We start from the raw sequence: 8,627 nt of genomic DNA, 5'->3' as shown, positions 1-8,627 counted from the left end.
AGGTGCCTAGATTATCCTCTGAGGCTAGAGATATGATTAATGCTAATATCACAGAGGAGGAAATCATATCGGCAATTAAGAATGCGAAAGCCAATAAAGCGGCTGGACCCGATGCTCTTCCTATCGAATATTATAGAATTCTACAGACACAGGTGACCCCTATATTGACCAAGCTATTTAACTCTTATTTTTCAGAGAACACCAGGTGTTCTCCCTCTTTTACAACAGTGAACATCTCGTTAATCTTAAAAAAGGGTAAAGATCCCAAAATACCCAGCTCCTATAGACCGATCTCTGTCCTTAACATTGACTACAAGCTGCTCGCAGCTATTGTAGCTTCCCGACTGAAACCATACATGGGTGAATTAATCCATGAGAATCAATCTGGTTTTATGTCTGGCCGGAACCCCGTGAGAAATACGAGGAAATTATTAATTCTGATTGAATCTTTCTGGAATAGGTATAAATCAGTTAGGGCCCATGAGATTGAAGACAAGGCGATTCTAACGGTCGACGCGGAAAAAGCGTTTGACCACGTTGGCTGGGACCATCTGTTCTTCGTTTTAAAGATCGATTCGGATTCCCTGGATATTTTATTAATTATATTCGGTTAATTTATAGTGCCCATTCTTCGGCGGTTATTATAAATAATATGTCTACCCAACGTTTTGATCTATCTAGAGGGACCAGACAAGGTTGTCCTCTTTCCCCTTTCCTATTCAATCTTAGCGTAGAGCCTCTGGCCATTCGATTAAGGCAAGAATTGGATGGGATCTTACTAGCAGACGAAAAGCTGGTGTTGCTTCTTTATGCGGACGATCTTTTATTATTCCTCTCCAACCTTAAAGTTACCTTACCTACTTTGCAGGTGATTATCCAAGAATTTGGGGAGATCTCCGGATTTAAGATTAATATCTCAAAATCAGAATTAATGTGGCTATATAGAAAGCCTCCCTATTATTGCAACCACCCTTTCCTGGAGGTCTCCCAGATCACTTACCTTGGTCTCTGTCTATCTAGTAACCCAGAAGATTGGTATAAGTTAAACTACAGGCCGTGCCTGGACTACTGTAAAAGAAAACTAGAGGAGTGGATCATGTTGCCCATATCCTTATCGGCTCGAAGATAAATCAGTCATCTTTCCAAAACTCCTTTATATCTTCCAGAACATCCCTTGTTTTTTACATAAAAAAGATAGCATTATTTACAACAGGGCATGCTCCAATTTTCTATGGAATGGAAAGAGACCACGGATCACTCCCCACACATTGGACATACAATGTGGTCACTATAGCTAGATTTTCTTTAGACTGGTTAACTGGGAAAGATCAAATTTCCTCAGTTACTTGGGAATCTCAAATTGTGGCCCCATTTAGACTGAAGGCTCTTCTACATTGCCCTCTTACCTCTCTCCCGTCTAATATATTCTATCTGACCACTTTTAAGAATGTCATAGTGGCCTGGCAGAGGCTATGCGTGGAAAGTGATTGCTCCCCCTATGTTTCGCAATACTTACCATATGTGGTAATCCCGAGTTTGGGCCAGGTCTTTCTAACCTGATATTCAAAGTTTGGGCATCAAAAGGTCTCCAAAATATGAGCCAATTACAGGATGCAGCTGGACATCCTTTATTGTTCGAAGAAATTGCAACGCAATTTGACTTACACCCACGCGAGTTCTATGCTTATCTCCAAGTTAGGCACTTTCTTCAAGAGCTGCACTCAAAACACGGGACTAATTGGTCCCGGGGTGAACAACAGGCCAAGATCTCCCTGTACGCGGCAGTACTTTATGCAATCTCCCCTTTGTATCTTTCTATAAATCAGAAAGCATCAAGTACGCAGGTGAATGACATGGTCACAATGTGGCTCACGTACTTCCCAGATATAAATGAACATATTATTATTGGGAGCTTTAAAATAATACAACAGAGCTGGGTCCCGACTTCTTGGAGAGAGTCACAGATAAAAATTGGCCTACAGAGATATCTCACTCCTGCTACTCTTTCCAAGTGGTATAAGACAAGGATTCTCTGCTCTAGATGCTCGTCAACAGAAGCAGATATATTTCACTGCTTATGGAGTTGTCCGAAAATACGCTAATATTGGAGGAAAATCTCCTATTGGATGACGGTAATCTTGAAATTGGATCATAAGCTATCTCCAATAGAAATTTTCTTTCTGTTGAAATTCCAGGGAATAACTAAGAACTACAGTTTGATAAATACTATAATCTTAACGGCACGGAATCTTATTTTCAAATCTTGGAAAGCATCTTCCGCACCTACAATGTCACAATTTAAAATTGCTCTGATCAATCATTTTACGACCAAGCAATTCAATATTCCCTATCCACAAGATAAATATTTGCCTGCATTTTTCAAAAAATGGGAAATATTGGTAAGATCTCTTCCCCTTGCGCACCAAAAAAAATTGAACAAACCATTTAGAGACGCTGAGTTTGTTCTGATAAATATTCTGGCGGGTCATTGCCCTGGGGATTGGGCGTCGGATACGGAGTGAGGTGTCCGGGGGGGGGGGGAGGGGAGGCGCGAGAGTTGGGCTCATTAGTATTTTTCTTCTTTTTTTTTTTTTTGGGGGGGTATTATCCGTAAAAGATGAGTAAAGGAGAAGAATGATCAGAAATATGGCACAAGTGTAGTCTGTTATCTTCGTTCTTCCTCAACTGGCTTTATACATGGCTGACCTTTGTCTTCTTCTCTATTTTGTATTGCTCTTTCTTTTTCTTTTTTATTATGTCATGTATTAATGTAAGGGGGCTTTTTGACCCTTACTCTGACACTTATTGTTATTACTTAAATTTGTATGTAATATTTTTTTTTTTTTTAAATACTTTTTTATTGAGGTAAAGTCACATATAAAACAGTACATTTACATGAGAGTATCATGGCAACATGCCTGTATGACATACATCGAAAAAACAAACTTAAAAGACCAGTATAACAGACACGTCCTTAGAATTATGTAGATTCCTTGAGTTCCATCCAGAGAGGATGTTGCTTAGCCATGAATAATACCTCTTTTTACATAACTTCATTTTCAACAGACAGTGAATAATACATGCATCAGAGCTTCCTACTGTAAGCCTATAATCTAACAGTGGTGCTTAATACCTGAGGGCTTATCCCTGTCAATGATCAGTTCAAAAACCACAGTTTTAGCTGAAGTAACAGAAACCAAAAGAAATTAACTAAGAGTTTACTTGTGCCTCGCCTGGGATAGAACCCCTCCTCGAGGGCATATAGAGATCCCTAACATGCTTAATACCCCAACCAGACAACATCTGCGCGTGTGACTCCGGCAGACAGGATAGCAGAGCTCTAACTGAATGCACTGGAGATGGGTGAGGTGCAACTCGAGCCAAACCACGAAGTTCCCTCCATATTTTAATACCTGCTTTAATGATAGGATTTTCAACCCCCACAAGTGCATCTGTATGTTGAGGGACCCATATAAGGTCTTCTAGCGACAGGCCCGAGGGGAGTACAGCCTGCTCAAGTTGTCCACACCTGGTGTCTTCAGACGGGGCCCCCCATGCCGTCACATGGGAAAGCATGGCCGCCTTATAGTATTTACATATGTTGGGTGCTGCCAGCCCCCCATGGAGAACAGGCCGTTGCAGTTGTTGCATGGCTATCCGCGAGGGCTTGCCCTGCCAGATAAACCTGTTTATAATTGCTTGAAAGCGACTGAGGATATATTGCGGGACTGCCAGCGGTATACACCTAAAAAGGTACGTGACCTTGGGTAAAAGTGACATCTTTACTGACTGTATTCTCCCAATCCATGATATCTCGTACCTAGCCCATTTTGCGGTAAGAGTATCAAATTCTTTTAGCAAAGGGTCATAATTTGCCCGAATTACTGTCTTCGGGTCTGGGGAGAGGATAAGCCCTAGGTGTTTTAATTCGGTTGTGGACCAAGTAAATGGATAAGTCTCTTTGAGCCACACAAGTTGCTCTGCGGAAAGATTTATCGCCAACACCTCTGTCTTAGTGTAGTTAAGTCTATAGTATGATATCTCGCCAAATGTCCGTAAACATTAAAAAACTGCCGGCAGTGAGGTCTCAGGTTCTGTGATGAACAGGGTGAGGTCGTCTGCAAAAAGCGCGAGTTTCTGCATAGTATCGTGAATCAACATTCCCTGTATTCCATTAGCCTGTCTGATCATGGTTGCCTAAGGCTCAATGGTCAATACAAAGAGCAGCGGGGACAACAGGCACCCCTGCCTGGTCCCATTTCTGATCTCGAAAGAATCAGAGCAGAACCCTTTTCCTCTGATTCTGGCTGAAGGGCCCGAGTACAGCGCCATGATGGCACTAATTAGGTGAGCCGGGAGCCCAAAGGCCCTCTAGACTTCCTCCATATACTCCCACCGCACCCTGTCAAAGGCTTTTTCTGCATCCAGTGACAGGGCAACGAGTGGGAGCCCCAGAGATTTTGATTCAGCAATGATGCCCAGCAGGCGGCGCGTATTGTCCGAGCCCTGACGACCCCAGACGAACCCCACCTGATCCAAATGGATCAATGAGGGGAGTATTTTGGCTAGCCTATTGGCCAGGATTTTCGAGTAGAGTTTTATATCCACATTTATCAGGGATATAGGTCGATAACTTTCGCATCTGCTTGGGTCTTTACCTGGTTTTGGGATGGTCACAATTTCCGCTTCCAAGTACTCTCTGGAAAAACACCCAGTCTGGAAGGCTGCGTTAAAGACAGACACCAGGATGGGACTAATTTCCACCGAATGTTTCTTATAGAAGATAGATGAAAAGCCATCCGGTCCCGGGACCTTGTGTAGTTTTAACCTTTTTATGGCCTGGGTCACCTCAGAGATAGTGATAGGAGCTGATAAAGGCTCCTCAGCTTCTTTCGGGACCTTAGGCAGGTTGAGAGTATGTAGAAAGCTCACTATATCCTCCCTAGGAAGGGTTGGACTCCTCTCCGAAGAGGGTATCTGATAAAGCCTGCTGTAGTACTCCACAAAGGCTTCACCTATGGCCCTAGGAGAATAACACCTCCCTTCCTCTGCTTGTATATAAGAGATTCTATTCGCCATTGTTTTTTGGCGGAGTTTATTCGCGAGCATGCGGTCAGCCTTATTTCCACTATGGTAGAATTTCAGCTTCAAATACCTAAGAGTTCTTTGCGTTTGCTCCAGCTCCAATTTTTGGATTTGTGCCTTAACTTCTTGCCACTTAGTCACGTCTAAGGGGGAGGCGCTGGTCTCGGCTCTCTTCCTAAGTGCCCCCAGCTTGCAATATAGCTGTGCCAGGGACTCATTTTTCCATTTTCTCTGTTGCGATTCCTTTTTTATAAGGAGTCCTCTCATATAGGCTTTCAGTGCCAACCAGACTATGGGCACTGAAGTCTCCCCGGTGTTATTGAACCTCAGAAATTCTGTGGTTTCTCTGGACCATTCAGGCATGGAAATATCTTGAAATAGGTGGTCAGGCATGCGCCATCTTTTGGGTCCCTCACAGGCACCCCCCGCGTCTAGGGTAACCACCACCGCATCATGGTCGGACCATGTGCATGGCATTATGACAGATCTTTGCACCCTCCCCAGTGTCCAAGGGTCACAGAAGAAGTAGTCCAGCCTGGAGAAAGATGAGTGGGGAGCTGAGTAGTAGGTGTGATCACGGGAGTCAGGATGGAGAGCCCTCCAGACATCATGGAGATCGTTTTGAGCAGACAGTTCCCTAAATTTTTGAGAGATATAATCTCTATTCCTATCCCCGGTCAAATTGGTGTTCCCCCTCCTGTCCCTCTCGGGGTCCCAAATCATATTGAAATCCCCAGCTAAGAGGGTGTGGCCCTGTTTCACTTTATCTACTTTACGGAGGAGTTTCCTAAGGAAGCTAGCTTGATTGGTGTTGAGTACATATATAGCCACCAGCGTATACAGAATACAGTCAAGACGACATACACAGATTACATACCTCCCTGCCACATCACATTCTGTATATATAGGGTCATAAGTCACTTGGTTCCCTATCAGTATCGTCACCCCCCTTGCCTTCTTGTAGAATGTGGATGTAATACTAACTGGGTATTGTATTGATTTGAATCTGGCGGCTATATCCTCCGTCCAGTGAGTCTCCTGGAGGAGAGCTATATCAATTTGGTGACTTTTCAGGATTTTAACTAGTAAACTCCGTTTAGTCGGAGAGTTCAGGCCTCTGGTGTTTAAAGTGCATAGTTTCATGTCTCGTAGCTGTGAGGGGAACCCTAGAGCAGGGGGGAGAAAGAGAAAAAAAAAAAAAAAGGAGGGGGGAGATAGAGGGAAGGGGAAGGGGTAAAAGTTATAGAGTATAGGCTTTCGTAGAAAAGATCTAACCAGTCCAGATGCCCCGCCGTCCCGGAATGGCAGAGAGCTCTCTACTCTGCCAGGGGTATGCGGAGGGTCAAGGATCCCCTATCCACAAATGAATCCTAGGTTTCGTGAGTGGGGGAGTAGTGAGATGAAATAGTAGTGGGGTAAGAGCGATGGGATGGAGGAGGTAGGGACAAGAGTAGATAGGATGGGGTGGTGATGGTGAGGCATGAGGGTGTAAGGCGGGATGGGATGTGAGACAGAAGGTGAAGAATGGGAGACGTAAGTCGGGAGGCGGAGGATGAAAATATGGAGGATGAGAGATGTGGGATGAAAAGAGACAAGACGGAAGGGTGTAAGGTAAGAGGAGAGGGGATGAGAAGTAAGGTGGGAGGTGTGAAATGGACGTCTTAAGATGAGAGGTAAAGGATGAGAAGTGGAAGGTAAGAGTTGAAAAAATGAAAGATGGAAGATGAAGGATGGAAGATGAAAAATGAAAGAGGGGGTGGAGCCAACAACAGACCCACAACCCCCCCAAACCTGTAACTAAATGATTAATAGCAACAAGATAACATCAACAAGCGTATAAACAAATGTATGAAAAACAGTGACCAAACATAGCCTCTATAGGCCTTAAAAAAATAGCAACCTTTGAATCCATTTTGACAGAGTAAACATCATTATTTGTGAAACAGAAAAGCATTCAATGATACTAGTGACATTTAACTACTGTGCGTCTACCTGAGGTCTTTGCATAATCGAGACCCACTGTTGTGTCTCAAATTGAACACAGAATGATTAAGCACAAGCAGACCTTATATCAGAGCTTGAAAAGGTTGAAAAGAAAGTAAAAATGGTTTCAGGGACACTTCCGGTGGGCGGGCTTGGAGATAGCAGCACTAGTACAGAGCTCCGTGCAACACTGATACTAAAAGTGGACTTTTTGCCCCAATTCTGCTGCCCGAGCCTATTTGCCCTTGACAGGGATCGTGTCTGGGCAACAGAGAGGCTGGCCATAACAACTGCCCCCACCGAAGTGCAACATTTCACTATCTAAGGGACCCGGTAGCTGAAAGGTCCGTGCACGCGGCGGCCATATTGGGGCGCTACAAAGAAGGAGACAGTGTGAAGAGGCCTTGCTTGGTGAGGTGTATCCCCGAACTGACCTGCCAAACTACTGTGAGACTGACAGCTAGCCGCTACGAGTGGCCGAACTATCGGATCGCCGCCAAGCCATCCGGTGACTGGTGAGGTTTTGCCGGACGACCACGTGGCCTGAAAACTGTGCGACTGCCCAGGGACCGCAAGCACGAACTAGCTGGCCGGGTGAGTGAGGACACAGCAAATTAAGCCACCGAGTATTTTACCGCACCGGAGCAGGATACAGAGCAGAAGCCCACCTACCGACGGGTACAGCCGTTATCTCTCTAAGGCTGTGCTGGGAAAGCATAAACACTAAGGGCCTGATTGCAACTGAGAGCTGAGGAACGCTGACTGGGGGCAGATGTCGGTAAGCCTGTGAGTTGATGCTCTCTTTATGTGGCGTCAACCTTAACTTTTACCTTTACATGAGGCCAATCTGGGAGGAGGTAGGTGGCAGAAAAAGAGCAGTCAGTGTTAACGAAGACTGAATATTGCATTTGGTGACTCGCTGGGGGAACATATAATACCACATAACGACCCCCTGTAAAAGAACTGATAGATCCACTACTCAAGGGTGAATGAGCATAGGATCCCTGATATATATGAGGGCCCCCATCTTGCATAACAGGGGAAAACTACCTGGCTCTATCTGGAACAGCTTCATGCAGTAAGCCGGTTTGAACAAGGGCTCCTGTTATATATTTGACTCTTAGGTGCATGTAAAGGGAGGACATCCTCTGATCTTTTGGAAAAGAACTGTGATAGCATTACAAGGGTTTTCTCATAACACAGCACAACCTGAGAGGCAACCGTTACATAGAAAAGGAACTTTTCACTAGAGACTCTCTAATTCCTTCTACATGGTGCACTGAGTCAGGACCTGGTGCACTGAATCAGGATCTGGGAGGGGAAAGGCTCTCCAACTAATCCTTTTTCTTTTTTCCACCTGCAGGCTCAGACATAGACATTTGCAAACTGCTGATAGATGTTTATATTTTAACTGTATTGCAACTGTGCTATGGTATATTGTCCTGTTAACTGATAGTATTACATATCAATGCTGAGAACCGCCAGATTTGTTATAGAATTGTGTGTTATAAATCAGAGCACTGGCTTAGAAGGGCTCACTAAATAACCTCTTTTTCCAC

This window comes from Bombina bombina, chromosome 3 (genome assembly GCF_027579735.1).
Source record: "Bombina bombina isolate aBomBom1 chromosome 3, aBomBom1.pri, whole genome shotgun sequence".
Taxonomy (NCBI): Eukaryota; Metazoa; Chordata; class Amphibia; order Anura; family Bombinatoridae; genus Bombina; species Bombina bombina.
The sequence above is the reverse complement of the archived record's forward strand: the minus strand, read 5'-3'. Positions refer to the sequence as shown.